The sequence below is a fragment of the Callithrix jacchus genome, chromosome Y (genome assembly GCF_049354715.1).
Source record: "Callithrix jacchus isolate 240 chromosome Y, calJac240_pri, whole genome shotgun sequence".
Classification (NCBI taxonomy): domain Eukaryota; kingdom Metazoa; phylum Chordata; class Mammalia; order Primates; family Cebidae; genus Callithrix; species Callithrix jacchus.
In genome coordinates this window covers 11235091-11251986 of record NC_133525.1, presented here as the reverse complement: position 1 = coordinate 11251986, position 16896 = coordinate 11235091, and the positions used below count along the sequence as shown (strand labels likewise).

At 38.7% G+C, this 16896-nt stretch overlaps 1 pseudogene; it reads left to right on the top strand.

Moving 5' to 3' along the window:
• The first annotated feature begins 722 nt into the window (after positions 1-722).
• Positions 723-1737, top strand: LOC118150876 (testis-specific chromodomain protein Y 2-like; annotated as a pseudogene).
• Positions 1738-16896: the final 15159 nt, after the last annotated feature.

The following is a 16896-nucleotide window of genomic DNA, read 5'->3' as shown; positions in this document are numbered from 1 at the left end:
ACACATAATTTGAAAAACCAATACATTTAATAAAATGTTATCATTAAAACTTTGTATGTCTAGTTGACATACAATAATTACAGTTATAATTTTGGGAACTGAATAAGTAAAATAACAAACACCAACTTATAATGTATGGGTTCTCCTGCTGTTGCAGGTAAGCTCATGTTACTTTAAAAATGTTATCACATTGGAATGTTCAATATAATTGCCATGGCAACAACAAAAGGGAGTAACAGGTGTGTAGAATGCTTTGTGCACTATATAAGAGTCAAAGTTGTGGATTTACCTAATCTTACCTAAAGCTACCTAGCAAGAAATCTTGGCATCATAAGACCAAGTCCAAGCTGTCCCAGCAGAGATTAAGTGTGAAGAGGCTAAGGCTCTTTGACATCTTCTTCACACACCTTTTACTACAACAGTGTCCACCAAGTGGAAGAGGTTCATCCATACATAGCAGCTGGTGAAGCACTGGAGAAGAAAAGAAGCGGCTATGAAGAGACACAACTAAATAAAGCTTGGCACAGCAACTGCCTCAATTCTGTCTCTCTCTTCGTGGCTTCCCAGGAGTGCGAGGTTGAAGCTATTATTGACAAAAGACAACATAGAAATGGGAAAACAGAGTATTTGGTTAGGTAGAAAGATGATGACAAACAGGATGACACTTGGGAACCAGAGCAGAACCTCACAAACTGTGGAAAATGTATTTGTGACTTTAACAGATGACAGATGCAAAAGCAGAAAAAAAATCGACATGGATCGGAACAAAAACGACTTCTTCAATCAATGTCCGGAAACGAACTTCCAGAACTTCCAAATCCAGCTTCCCTAAGAAATTTCCTAAAAGGCAATCGACTGGAAACGACCACAAATCAAAAAACAACCAGTTATTTGCTGCCAGACAGAACATTAGAATAAACACTGCTGCACTTCTCACTGACCCAAAATATTTGGAGCAAATAAATTCAACTACCAAGACACCTGTACCTCAGAGATTAGTTAACAGCCAGAACACAGTTAGTGCCATTTTGAAACCTAAGAAACTAGATCCTGTTGCATCAGTTCAAAAGCACAAGGTGGTGTTTAAGGTGGCAGCGTTGAAACCCATCAGAATTTCATCAGATCCTGACACAGAACAAGATGGAATAGAAAACAGGACCCACACACAACCACCAGGGTCTCAGATGTCTGACTCACTTAGTGCTTTCATGGCCACAGAGTCACATAACAAAGAAGATACAGTGGTGTTGATGGTCCCTTCAACACACAATGGAACAACAAACAGGCATACATCTGCTCCAAGAGTTAAAGCTGGAAAAAGAGAGATTATTGATGAGAGAAAATACCAGGCTTCTATCAGGAAAATGTATTTCACCATAAGCTTAAAAAAAAATGCCAACGGATACAGAGACATTGTAGTCAAGAAAGACGAGGTATTCACCTACATATTGCTATCCACTATATCAACAGAAAAAAATGCACTAAATACAGGAGTTTTTAAACAAATCATGAATGCTCTGGAAAGGGCTGCTGTGGATGACAGCAAGCTTGATTTGTTCAGCGCCGCTGGCAGTGTCTTTTGCTCTGGTCTTAATGTTGGGTACATTTTGAAGAATTTAAGACATGACAGAAACAGAATGAGCACTGAAATGGTGGACACCATTAAGAGCTTTGTGAATGTTTTCATTCATTTTAAAAAACTTATTGTATCTATCAACAGCCCAGCCATTGGGCTAGGTGCATCCATACTACCTCTTTGTGACTTGGTTTGGGCAATTGAAAAGGCTTGATTTCAAATTCCATATATGACCACTGGACAGAGTCCAGATGGCTCTGCTACTGTTGCTTCACAAGAATCATGGGTGAAGACTCTGCCAATGAAATGTTGATTGGTGGGCGAAAGCTGACAGCACGGGAGGCATCTGTCAAAGGCCTGGTCTCTCAGGTGTTCTTGACTTCAACTTACACCGGAGAGGTGATGATTCAAATTAAAAGGATTGCCTCCTGTAATCCTGTTATACTGTAAAAGCGTAAGGCCCTAGTGTGCTGTAATATTAAGATGAAGTTGAGCTCTGACTTTAGGGTGTTTAGCAGTGTTCTTTCACAGTCACCCAGAGAGAATTTACAAAAGAGTTCATAGCTCAGACACTATCAAAGGAAAATTGTCCTGTGAGAAGTAAAGAGTACCAACCTTTTTTCAACTCCCTACTTTTACATACTTTAACCTACATATTTTACAGTTTTGCTTTCGTGCACCACTGTATAACTTCCTGTCTTTGGAGAGATACATATAATTGACCTCAGTGAGTCACCCTGTATTAGGATTGATGGATATTGAGTAGAAATGGATTCTACTTTGTAACTGCATTTTAGCTTTTGGGGTACATATGAAGAACATGCAACATTGCTGCACGGGTAAACCCATGGCAGTGTGATTTGCTCCCTTTTTATTAGTTGGCAGAAGTATTTCCAGAAGGTAGTCTGGGTCGTGTAAACTTGGGGAATGTAACCCAAAGATCAGCTTCAGCTGGTAGTGATAACATGGATTTTCAAGTCTTTCAACGGTAATGCATAACAGACATGCTGAAAATGGACAGGAGAGTCACCTTCCCAGTCCTTGGACCTCAGTATAGCCCAGCAATTGGTGTCAGCAAGCCACCTGACAACAGGTTTATGCTCTTTGCTATTTTATTTATTTATTCTCTCCTTGCCATCCAGAAGTGAGGGGAACAAAATGGGAGATACACATAAGTAGAATGCCCCCATTTGAGAATTTTTCATAGCATTTCCTAGGGAGAGTTTCTACTCTCATCTTTAGTCTCAGTGCCAGGGTTTTATCATGAGACATAGTGCTACTAGTTCATGTAATAAAACTGTGTTAAGGTTTCTTGTTTGTTTCTTTGTCAGTTTCTTGAAAAAAACTGTTCTCAGCATACATTGAAGAGGTGAGGAGGGTCGCGATGAAGACACATCCATTGTTGAGTTAAAACACAACAGACATAACAAAAAAGAGGAAAACTAATTTGAAACAGACAAAATCAATGACTGAAACTGAAACTCTGTCCTTCAGCATCCTGGAGTGATGACACAGTCATGAGGGAATACTTCTGCCAGGGTCATTTTCCTCCCAAAAAGACAGAGTCAGATCTCACTAACCTTCACAGACCGAGATTGATAACTCAGGATTTGTATTTCATTGGGCACGCTGGTTGTGATCTGGTCCCCTTCAAAAGGCAGTGGCCTATGGGGTCCTGAAAAGTCTCAGGAAGCACCTGCCGCATAGTCCCCAATTAGTCCAGAAGAACTTAGAAAATGTGTGGTCCTCTATGGATGGAGATCTTCTTGAGGCTCCCAAATGTTATATGCAAGCGAGTTAGACAAAAAGCACCACACTCTGAGTTTTAATTAGGAGCCATGTATTGCTGGCAATTGAGATGTGGCTCACATTCTAAAATCTCTCTGCCCTGACGAGGGGGCGTGATTTGCTTTTATATCTATGGTAGTAAAGTGGGGAGGGCTAGTCTCACTGTAGCAGAATTTTACAGAAGCAGAAAAAGCAATTAGAAAAGCAAGTTGGTAACGAGAGAGCTGAAGGTTCCCATAGTTGCTGGTTACCAAAGGGGGTGGGTATTCACAACACATAGGGGACTTGCCAAGCAGAATGCCGTTGCAATGGCTACAAAGTTCTGGTTACAGCGTGATCCAACTGTGCACCCAAAGGAGAGAACTGCAGGAAGGGAGAGGCTATAAAATCTGTCTGATTTACATCATTGGATGTTTAACTATGAGAACATATGGGCACAGAGAGGTGAACATACCAGTCTGGGGTCTTTGGAAGGGTGAGGGCATAGGGGAGGTACAGGGAGAAGTGGGGAGGTACAGTGAGGAGTGAGGAGGTTTGGAGGGTTTAACACCGAAGGAAACATCTGATGTAGGTAACAGCAGGGGATGGAGATAGGAGAAAACCATGGCATGTGTGAATCTGTGCAATCATCCTGCAAGATCTGCACATGTGCCCCAGAACTTAAAATACAATTAAAAATAAAAACAGGTCTGTATCTTATAAGTAGGAATACCAAAGAGAACAAATCTACTTAACATCCCCTCATAATTTAGTATAATCATTCATAAGTGTATGTAGGTTGTTAGTATTTAATTTACCATTGGAGGTCTTACTAATCAGGAAGCAAATATCTATCCAAGATATTCCAGAGTGAGTATATTTGTACTTTCCCAGGTGCAATGAATAAACCGCCTCAATGTGCATTCTCTACATGACAGAGGAGTACAACTTTAAAATTAAAGGCTCTTTGGAGCTACCAGTAAAATCGTATACATAAAATGAATATATCTTGAAATTGCATTTTTTTTTTTTTTTTTTTTTACTGGGAGGTAAATCTTGGTTTCCAAAATACTGACTCATGGTAAGACTGTTCAGCATTACATAAGGATGCACATATATTCCAATAAAACTGGGAAGCCAGCTTTTCATTAGTAATAGCTGTTAGGGTAAATGCAAATTTCCCCGGGTTCTGTTCTGTTAGAGAAGTTGTATGAAAATACTGTTTTAGGTCAATGAAAACTATAGGCCAGTCCTAAAACATCACTGTGTGCATTCCGAGTTGCAGAAGCCTCATAGGTTACAATTCAGTGTTAATAGCACATAAGTTATACAAAGTCTCCTCTTGCCAGGCTTTTTAGGGATGATGAAAATAGGCGAGTTCCAAGGACTTGCTGAAGTTGAATATGTCTGGTCAGAAATTGTTCAGTCACTAATTCATGGGCTATCAGTAATTTATTCCCCTTTAGGCGTCATTGTTCTACCCAGACAGCATCTTGACATGGGCACAGGATGGTAGGGTAGAAATAACAACAGTGGCCTTTTTTAGAAAGAGGCCTGCAGAGTGACCACTGTTGGGCTACTGGATCCCATCCCCAAAGCTTAACAGGGATGTTCATGACGAGAGGTTGTATCAATGACTTTCTCCCTTCTGGAAAACAGCACATCAGGAGGTGTGTGCTCTAATTTGTTATATGTGCTTCCCCAATGCCAACAATTCTTTGTTCCTACGTGACATGAGGCCACGTTATCTGCCAGTTTTGAAAACTGATAATTGAAATATTCACTCCTGTGTCCAGAAAGCCAGTCACATGTTTATTTCCAATTTTTAAGGTAACCATGGGTCTCTGATCAATGATTATTTGATTCCAATAAACTTCTGTGGCCCCTGTGATTCCAAAACTTTCCGTACCCCTAATTTTTTTTTCGGCATTAGGAAAGCAGTATGGTAAGATCAGTAACCTAGCTATCTTTGACCCAGAAGTAAGAATATACAATCATTTACATTCCATCAGCACAAATACTTCACCTTGATAATCACTATCAATAGCCTCTGGGAGCTCCTTAATTCCTTTTCTGGATAGGGTAGACCATCCTGGGCTTAATTCCACTGCTAACAAAGGCAGTAGCTTTCACATTCTGGTCGTGACTCTTCTGGGTTCTCTTCTTCTTTTAACACTAACTCACGGGGGCAGAGCAATTCTAGCCCTGCGACCCCAGTGGTGGCTGCTCTTCAAGAGAGAATTGTGGGCTGTCTCTCTGGCTGAGGAAAGCTGTTAGCATTGCCCCAACTTGAAACAGTGCTCAAGGTTGGCCCCTCATGAATTTTTCTGTCTGATTACCTATGAGTTTACCATTTTTGTTGTATTTGGATCACCATTGGTTTGCCAATGTTTTCACTTTTCACATCAAAGTCATACTGAAAATGTCTCTGTTGTCTGTATGAGATGTAGTCTCCCTCTGTCTGCCAGGCTGGAGGACAGAGGCTCAAACTCAGCTCACAGAAACCTTCACCTCCCAGGTCCTTGTCCAAGAAATTCTTCTGCCTTAACTTTTTTAGTAGCTGAAGTAACAGGCACACATCGTCATGCCCAACTGTGTGTTTTTTTTTTTTAATTTTTAGAAAAAATGGGTTTTATCACGTTGGCCATGCTGATCTTGAATTTCTGACCTTGTGATGCACCCACCTCATTCTCCCAAAGTGCTGTAATTACAGGTGAGAGCCACACTGATCAGCCAGAATCTAGTTTTTTCTCTGATTTACCTTTTTTTCCTATTATTTGGGCAGTCCCTTCTCATATGACCTGACTCACCACTGAAAAAACAGTTAGTTTTCCTCCCTTCTCGTTCTAGGAGTCCTTACTGTCATAGCCAAAATTGTGGCATTATGTTTTTACTAGTTTGCTTGGTTTTATAAATGCCCACATGTGGCTGCTTTTTACCTAACTGTGTGTAATCCACACTGGTGTTTTCACAAGTTAATTGCAACAATGAAATTTCAGCAGACTGGTTGTGAATAATTTGTCTTTTATATGCCAGGGTTACATGATCAATAAATTCAACAAAAGGCTCCTGAGGTCCCTTAGGAAGATTTACAAAAAGATGCCTGCTGAGCTATTCTCTGAGAAATTTTGTCCCAGGTGCAAAGGGCACAAATAGAAATTTGATGATATACCTGGTGACCAAAATCTAATTTTTGTAGTCAACATGGGGACTCTTCTCCTGGAACATAGCAGCTATGAGGACTTTCCCTGTCACCTGATTACTTTTATCTTATTTTTCACACAAGTCAAAATATTTTGCACTCCAAAAGAGGCTGGGCTTCCAAGTCGTTCGACCTAGCATTGACTAGTTCCATGGGTTCATTTGAAAGTTGTCTACTAAAGCCTCAATTATTTCTTTCATAATTGGCTAGAAGCTCCATTTTTCTCAATGCTTTCTCTAAGCTCTTTAGAAGTGCTAAAGGAGATGTGTTCCTGTGTCTGACTGTCATGCTGATCTTCAATTTTGGGTCAAGGAAAGAAGTTCACTTTCCAAAGCTGCTTGTTTCAAACAAGAAGTCATACCTGCAGAATTACTTTAATTCTAAAAATTAAAAAAGGCATACCTTTTTCCTTACTGATTTGAGGACAAGGCACAGGAAAAATCTTTGTATTCTTTGTATCTTTACCGCATGATAGCTGGGTTGAGGAAGAGGCCAAAAGGAGTAAAAAAGATTATGGCTTTTTCTCCTTCCCCTCATTGGACCCTTATACATATAATTGTACTCGGGCAACTCTTATGAATGTTCATGATGTAAGAGATGTTAACAGTAACCTGTTTCCCTTTGATGTAATTCTGTTTTGAAATGCTTCCCGCTTTCACCCAGCTATCTATATCTAAGGTGCTCTCTGCTGCTGACCAAGGATCAGGAGAGAAATTAGCTTGTATTAAATGTCTTAATTCATTTTGTAAGACTAAACTCTCAGTAGCCTTAAGAACCTTTTCTAGTCATTCATATGCTTCCCTTGCTGTGCTGATGACAGTTGTCTCATCAGGAAACCCTAGTTTGAAACATTGTCTCACCATAATTGGTAATCCTCAGTGGAAACCAATGACTTACTAATTTCTTCACTTGACTGTGGTGTTCCTTACTTTCCATTCTGCGTAATCCACTCTTACCTGTTTTCTTCTTTGCACTGTTGATTACAATAGTTCACTCTGTGTTTGAGTATCTGCTTTAACAGCTATCGTGTCACCTTTCTTCACATTGAGAACCGCTTGCGCCCTCTATCACGTTGAGATCACAAACTGAGACGTGTGTACCACCACTGCAGAAATCTGACCTGCAGATTACGGCTCCGTGGTGTATGAATGAATGCACTGTCTCACCACTACACTGTTTCAAGTGGCCTAGAATATGGCTGTTGTCTGCCTTCAGAGAGCAAAACGCAATCAAGCAAACCATATTCCCTGACTCATCAGCATGTTTAGATTGTAGACATTACAATAGAAATTCTAAGATAACACTCTTGTGGATAATGGACATGGTTAAAGGTCTGACTTTAAAACTGAGAAAATATTTTGGTTTTGGGCTCCAGAGTAAATGCAATTAATGGGTAATTCCCTTTGATTCTCGTAGAGAGACCTCCGAGAACAAAATTGACATGAATAAACAGTTAGACTGGAGACATATGCGTGTGGGTTAAGGCCTTTCGATCGTTGTCTAATCTTGTTCTATACTCATGTTTTCGAGGCAGCTGCCATAAACTTGCCCCGATAGAAACTCTTGGTCCTCAAAACAGTTTGGGATGACAATCTATATCTATTTCAATAGTTCATATTAGTAATATCTTGCCAGCAACACTCAGTGAATAGCAACAGATTTAAAAATACCAAATTTTTAGACACTAAATTATAGGCATTTCAAGACCCAATTGAAGTGAGACATCTAAATACAGCCAGCCAGTCTTCTTTTATCAAAACATTCTGGGGACGTCATATTGACAGTGGAAAATATTTGTGGGCAGTTGTTTCTTTGCCTGAACCTTCTCTGGCTTGTTAAGTTTATTCTATCTACTCTGTCTGAGAGAATGCACTAAAATTGGATTACAGGCCTGGACGGAACAACTGCCATGGGCAAACATGACATAGACATTTGAGGAATGTAGGTGCATCTTTTGGGTCCAGCTAATACACACGACCAGGCATTTCAGCTGTGGCAAAGCGGAAGTTTTCCAGTGCCAGCTAGAGTTTCATCTCATTGAGTAACTGATGCAGGACCAGGAATACTGCAAGAAGATTCTCAGTTGAGACTGAGATTTGTAGTGTCACCCAGAACCTTGAATGTGCCAGGAACAAAAAAACCCTGACAAGCGTATTAAAGCTCTGGTATTAGAACCCCTATGTCTGTACACCCTGAAAAGCCAGAGCTCTCCTTCTATTTTTGTCTTCCACAATGTGATAGGCCGGAGATACTTTTACTCCTGTTTTGGTTACAGATCTTTCCATTTAAATATTCAGTATATCTCAAATAATATTTTTGCATTCAGGAAGAATGAGGTACCTGTGCCGGTGGAGTGTGAACAACGTAAAGAGCCTTACTGAGGAACAGGGCTCTGAAAAGGGTCCCATTTGTTAACTCCTCTCCACAAGCAGATGAATGTCCTGAATATCCAGCTCTCAGCAGAGAGAAGATCTGGAGTGAGTGGCTTTTTTTTCCTGCAGGCAGGGTGTTTATTTGTGATCATCAATTAGCAGAGCAAAGACCATAGAATGAGTACCATCTCTATCCAGCTGATCATCTTATTAGGTGTATAGGTCTCCACGGAGAGAAGACCTTGGAGTGGGTAGTTCCTCTTCACATCTGATGGTACCAATACTTGCTACATCTTCAGCTGAGAGGACACCCTAGAATGGGTAGCTCCTCTCTCCATCTGGCCATCCTGTCTTCTCCCCAGCTCTCATTAGAGCCTGTTATCCAAAAGAGATTAAGCCCAACAATTATAGTCCTGGAACCTTGTCGGGTTTTAGCAGAAAGAAAGATTTTGAGTGAGTAACTGTTTCCCACAGCTGACAATCTAAAAATTCTTTAATCTGGCTTACTACAACAAAGGTATGTGCTTCAAAGTAAATAGAAACTGCTTGCTAATTACATTGGTCAGCATAAATGAACAGAATGAAGAACAAAAACACTATTAGTTTCCATTGTTGTACATCAGTCTAGCACCTGGAATTCTGTCACTGGCTTATAGGTGAAGCAACAATGGAAACGTTCAGATATATGACCAGGAGTCTGCGATGGTTGTATTGAAATATACAGATTATTAATTCTAAATTTCTCTGTGTAAGTGTTGCCCAAAAGAGATCAGTGTGCTACAGAGGGCAGATCAACCCTTAATCTGGGAAAACATAATCTATTCCACTCTCTATGAATTTAAAATAGGCAGAAAGATATGGAAATAAAGGTGAGATGGGCTTAGCCTCTTAGCCTATATTTTCCTCCTGTGACAGATACTCTCTATTTTCGCATGTAGAACTCCAAGTTGTTCAGTTCTGCGACTCGCACTGATTCTCTTTTTTGCTACACTTGCAGATGGCCTGTTGTGGAATATTGATATTTTGTAAGTTAACACTTAATAAACTCACCTTTATATATATATTTTTTTTCTGAAAGAACCATAAGGAATACACAACTTAGTACCATAAGTGGTTGTAGAGAAACATAATATTGAAAGGAAAGTATCTCTGGATTTGCAGTTTCTGGAGTTGGGCTACTTAATATAATCTGATATAATGATTCCAAGTAAACTATTTTCAATCATATGAAGAACACTGATAGTCTCTGGTAGAACCAGCTTATAAAGTTATGCAGAATAAATACATTTGACATTCCTGATGCATCCGTTGTTATGGCATTAACCACATCAATATTAGGAGCCAAGTTGCAGTACTCTACCATCAAACCCAAAAGGGGAATAGGTAAGAAAGAGGGACAATGAGAATACTTTGACTCCCGGAGAACTCTGGCATTGGAAAATAAATCACCATGGTCCTGGAAGTGAAATAGATTACAAAAAAAAAAAAAAAAAAAGGGCCTCATACTGATGTTATACAAGCAGATAACTTTCTGGAAAAATGGAAAAAATACTGTTCTAAATGGTAAAAACTAAGTAATAAAGTAAAGTACAGTCCCTCAATCATTTTTCAGATTAGAGTCTGTTTAAACACCCACAATTTTTTGAATGAGGAAGATAAATTCCTGTGGAATTGCCCGACTATATGCCTATGAATTTATGCAATGGGTACTTATCCTATCTGGAGGAGGACTGAAAATTTTGCCAGAATGACTCTGCATAAAAAAAAGGAAAATTATCAAAATTTTCAGAAACTACTAGATACTAGTTCAGAGCTATTATGGTTTCTGTGAGATCAGAAAAAATGGGAAAGAATCCTCTATTTTATAAATGTTGTTTGTTTTAAAAACCAGCCGGCCATAGGCACAAAGCTAAAACTGGATCCCTTTCTTACATTTTATATAGAAATTAACACTATACAGATTAAATATTTAAACATTAGGCCTAAAACCATAAAATCTGTAGAAAATCGTAGGCAATACCATCCAGGACATAGGCATGGAAAAGGACTTCATGACTAAAACACCAAAAGCAATAGCTACAAAGCCAAAATAGACAAGTGGGATCTAATTAAGAGTTTCAGCACAGAAAAAGAAACTATTAATAGAATACGCGAGCAACCAACAGCATCGAAAGAATATTTTGCATTCTCCTCATCTGACAAAGGTCTAATATTCAGATTCTACAAAGAACTAAAGCAGATTTTAAAAAAGAAACATACAAAACAAAGAAACTTTATCAAGGAGTGGAAAAAGCATATGAACCGTTTTCAAGGAACACACTTGTGTGACCAAAAACCATGTGTAAAAATGCTCATTATCACTGCTCATTAAAGAAAAGCAAATAAAAACTACATTGATATACCACCTCAAATCAGTTAGAATGGTGATTGTTGAAATATCTTAAAACAAAAGAGGATGTAGAGTAATAGAAGCACTTTTACACTGATGGTGGGAGTGAAAATTGATTTAACCATTGTGGAATAAAGTGTGACATTTCTTAGAGATATAGAAATAGAAATGCTGTTTGACCCAACAATCTCATTACTTGGAATATACCCAAGGGACTATAAATCTTTCCATTATAAAGATACATCCTCACGTATGTTTATTGCTGTACTGTTTACAATAGCAAAGACTTGTTAAAAATCCAAATGCCCGTCAATGATAGACTACATAGAGAAAATATAGCACGTATATACCATGAAATATTTTACAGTCATTTCAAAAAATAGATGAATTCATGTTATCTGCACAGACACGGATGAAACCATTATTGCCAGCAAGCTTGCAGAAGAATGGAAAACCATAAACAGCACTTTCTCACTCATAAGTCCCCTTTGAGCAAGAAAAACACATGGACATAAAGATGGGACCATCACCCATCGAAGTCTTTGCGTGAAAAATTAGGGAGACATAAGTTTGAGTGTGAAGAATAAAGAGGCATAGGGTTAGAAGAAATACCTAATGTAGATGACGGGGCTACTGATGCAGAAAACCAGTCCCATGGCACATGTGTAAGTTTGTAATAAATCTGCATGATCTACATAGGTACCCCGTAACTGAAAGAAAAATAAATAAATAAAAATAAGTGATGTCATTGGATAGAGATATAATAAAGTAATTCTATACAAATCTACATATATCTACATGCATGTGTGTGTGTGTGCATGTTTAAATAATCCATAATAATCTTTGTAAAAATATCACTCCAAAAGTACTATGTTTTTATGTTTAGCTACTGCCAATGTTCTAAAATCAACATCAGAAGAGCTGCTTAAAGAATGGTAAATTAGTAAATATCACTTTTAAAAAAAAATATAGTTGCATTATGGCTTTTTATTAAAAAATATGTAAACTTTAACAAATATTGAGGTAATATTGGCTCTGTATTCATTGTATATATGTAGTCATATAAGCTAGGTTTAAATGTAGGTAACTACAAAGGCTCGTTTCCTCAATGAAACACTGTTACCAATAAAAATAATGAAACTGTGCCAGGACTTCAAAAACTCAGTAACGCCACAACGAACTTTAATAAATATACCTCTTTGGCTGCAAGTTTGGCCTGAATGTCTGTGTTTGTACAAATACTGCAGGCTTCTGTACAACACTTAATATCTGCCAATTCTCTGATTTCACATTGTTTGCATTACTCAAAGAATGTGTCTAAACAGCATAGCTCTTTCTTTCTATATTAAGCAAACAAAAACAATTTGGTTTTCTCATTTCCTGTATTAAATAGCAGTTTATTTTTCGCAGAAAAATGCATTCCCACAGGGGACTCCCAACTTCTTCAGTAACATAGAAACTAAGAGCACTCCCTTGTAGGCATTAGCCCAGGTGTAATTCTTCACCAGAGCACAGCCAGGCAGAATTCCACAGCAGACTTGCTCAAAGAATGAACACTGAAAGAATCCAGTACTTGTAGTCTAAATATCAGAAACACAGTAGCATTAATTCTGGGATTAATTCTTGATTTGCCCTCCCTTTGTTTGAAAGCCTGACCTGATCAACCATGACATGTCAACTTATTTTGGCACGTAGAATTTGATTTTTGTCTCTTTGTAACTGTTTTGAGTAATCTTTTCTCCAAACGTGGATGATGGGAGGTGTACGCATGTGAGCGAGTGTGAAAAAGCCCAATTAAGATCACTGGTTAAAACGTGTGGGAACTCTAAGTCCATTACATTGGACCCTTGATGTTGAGCAAATCGCAAGGCCAGCTAGAACCAGGGGCATTTTGAATAAGACTAAAGGAGGTGCCGCCACAATCTAGGAAATATTGAGGGAATAACAAACTCTCCAATGCCAAGAAGCTTCTGAAAGAGGGGCTGTTATATCGGTCTGAAACAAAAGTGCAGAGAGAGTGTGCTGCACCATAAGGGGTTGGGGACTTAGTGCGGAGTGCAGATTGAAAAAATGTAATATTCAGAAGAGTCACTGAGTAGCCCCTCTCCTTTTATCAAATAAAAAAATAATTTTTTTATTGCATTTTAGGTTTTGGGGTACATGTGCAGGACGTGCAAGACAGTTGCATAGGTATACACATGGCAGTGTGTTTTGCTGCCTTTGTTTTGTTTTTTTTTTGCCGTACACACACACAGACACACACACACACACACACACACATACACGGGGGGGCGCACATGCACATGAACACACCACATTCTGGTTTTTTTTTTTTTCCTGTTAGAAAAGATATATAATGTCCTTTTTCTACTCTTTTTTTTAATTGCATTTTAGGTTTAGGGGTACATGTGCAGAACATGCAAGACAGTTGCATAGGTACACACATGCCAGTGTGTTTTGCTGTTTTCCTCCCCTTTATTTACATTTGGCATTTCTCCCCAGGCTATCGCTCCCCAGCTCCCCCTCACCGCTGTCCCTCCCCGATTCTTCCCAATAGACCCCCGTGTTTAGTACTCCCTTCTCTGTGTCCATGGGTTCTCATTTTTCATCACGTGCCTATGAGTGAGAATATGCCGTATTTCATTTTCAATTCTTGAAACACACCACATTTTCTCTGGGCATTTTAGCTGATTAGTCTTTGCAATTGTGAATTGTGCTGTGATGAACATATAAATACTGCTGTCTTTCTGACATAGCAACTTCTCTCTTGGATCTATAGCTAGCATACAATTTGCTGAATCAAATGGAAGATGTACTTTTTGTTATTTGAGAAATCCTCATAGTTTTTCCTATAAAGTTTGTATTAATTTACATTCCCACCAGCAGTCTATAACATGCATTCCCTTTCTACCATATCCATGACAATATCTATCCTTTTTTTTATTTTTTTAGTACTTTTCATTCTGGCTGAGATAGGATGGTATCCCACTGTTGTTTTAATTTGCCTGATGATTAATGATATTGTGCATTTTAAAATGTGTTTGTTGCTAGTTGTTTTCGGTGTCAGAAATAGCCACTCATGCATTCACTCATGTTTTAATGATTTTAATGGAATCATTATTTTTGCTTTCTAGCTTACTTGAGTTTCATGTTGTTTCTGGATGTTTGTTCTTTGTCAGATGTGTAATTTGCAGATATTTTCTCCTATAGGTTGCTTGTCCTCATAAGTATTTCTTTTGCTAGACAAAATTTTTTAGTTTTAGTATATCCTATTTATTTAGTTTTACTTCTGATGCATTTTCCCTTTTTAAATTTTTTTCATATTATACTTTAACCTCTGGGGTACCTGTGCAGAATAATCAGGTTTGTTGCATAGGTATACACATTCCATGGTGGTTTGCTGCATCCATCGCCTTGTCATCTACATTAGGTATTTATCCTAATGCTATCCCTCCCCTATGTCCCCACACCCTGCTATCTTTCCCCGAACCCCCACACTCTGACAGGCACTGGTGTGTGATGTTCCACTCCCTGTGTCCATGCTGTTCTTGTTGTTCAACCCCCTTTTATGAGTTAGAGCATACAGTGTTTGTTTCCTGTACTTCTGCCATTTTGCTGAGAATGATGGTTTCCAGCTTCATTCACATTCCTGCGAAGGACCTGAATTCATCCTTTTTTATGGCTACATAGTGTTCCATGGTATATATGTGCCACATTTTCTTTATCCAGTCTGTTATTGATGGCCATTTGGGTCGGTTCCAGGGCTTTAAAATTGTAAACAATACCAACAGCAAACATACTTATGCACATGTCTTTATAATAGAATGATTATAGTCCTTTGGGTATATACCCAGAAATTACATTGCTGGGTCACATGATATTTTCATTTTTAGGTCTTTGAGAAATCACCACACTGTCTTCCACAACGGTTGAACTAATTTACACTCCTGCCAAGAGTGTAAAAGCATTCCAGTTTCTTCACATTCTCTCCAGCATTTTCATCTCCTGATTTTTTATTGATTGCCATTGTAACTGGTGTGAGGTAGTATCTCAATGTGGTTTTGATTTGCATTTCTCTAATAACAAACGAGGAGTTTTTCATATGTCTGTTGGCTGCATAAATGTCTTCTTTTGAGAACTGTCTGTTCATATCCTTCACCCACATGTGATGGGATCGTTTGTTTTTTGTAAATTTATTGAACTTCTTTGTAAATTCTGGGTAGCAGACCTTTGTTAGATGAGTAGATTGCAAAAAATTTTTTTCTATTCTGATTGCTAGTTCACTCGAATGATAGTTTCTGTTGCTGTTCAGAAGCTCTTTAGTCTAATTAGATTTAATTTGTCTATTTCAGCTTTTGTTGTCATTGCTTTAGGTGTTTTAGTCATGAAGTCCTTGCCCATCCCTGTTTCCTGAATGATATTGCCTGGCTTTTCTTCTAGGGTTTTTATGGTGTTAGGTCTTATGTTTAAATCTTCAATCCACCTGGAGTTAATTTTGGTATAAGGTGTAAGGACAGGGTTCAATTTTCAGCTTTCTGCATGTGGCTAGCTGGTTTATCTCAACGCCATTTATTAAACAGGGAATCCTTTCCCCACTGCTTGTTTTTGTCAGATTTGTCAAATATCATATGGGACATTATTTCTGATGCCTCTGTTCTGCCCCATCAGGCTATATCTCTGTTTTGGTACCAGGACCATGCTGTTTTGATTATGATAGTCTTGTAGTTTCATCTGAATTCAAATGTTTTTTCCTGTTTTTTTTTTTTTTTTTAATTGCATTTTAGGTTTTGGGGTACATGTGCGGAACATGCAAGACAGTTGCATAGGTACACACATGGCAGTGTGTTTTGCTGCCTTTCTCCCCTTCACCCACATTTGGCATTTCTCCCCAGGCTATCCCTCCCTAGCTCCCTCACCCTCCACTGTCCTTCCCCTCTTCCCCCTGAACAGGCCCGAGTGTTTAGTACTTCCTTCCCTGTGTTCATGTGTTCTCATTTTTCATCACCCACCTATGAGTGAGAATATGTGGTATTTCATTTTCTGTTCTTGTGTCAGTTTGCTGAGAATGATGTTCTCCAGATTCATCCATGTCCCTACAAATGACAGGAACTCATCATTTCTGAATGCTGCATAATATTCCATGGTGTATATGTGCCACATTTTTCCAATCCAGTCTATCATCGATGGGCATTTGGGTTGATTCCAGGTCTTTGCTATTGTAAACAGTGCCGCAGTGAACATTCGTGTGCATGTGTCCTTATAGTAGAATGATTTATAGTCCTTTGGATATATACCCAGGAATGGGATTGCTGGGTCAAATGGAATTTCTATTTCTAAGGCCTTGAGGAATCACCACACTGTCTTCCACGATGGTTGAACTAATTTACACTCCCACCAACAGTGTAAAAATGTTCCTATTTCTCCACATCCTCTCCAGCATCTGTTGTCTCCAGATTTTTTTAATGATCGCCATTCTAACTGGCGTGAGATGGTATCTCAATGTGGTTTTGATTTGCATCTCTGTATTGACCAGTGATGATGAGCATTTTTCTATATGTTTGTTGGCCCCATGTATGTCTTTTTTTGTAAA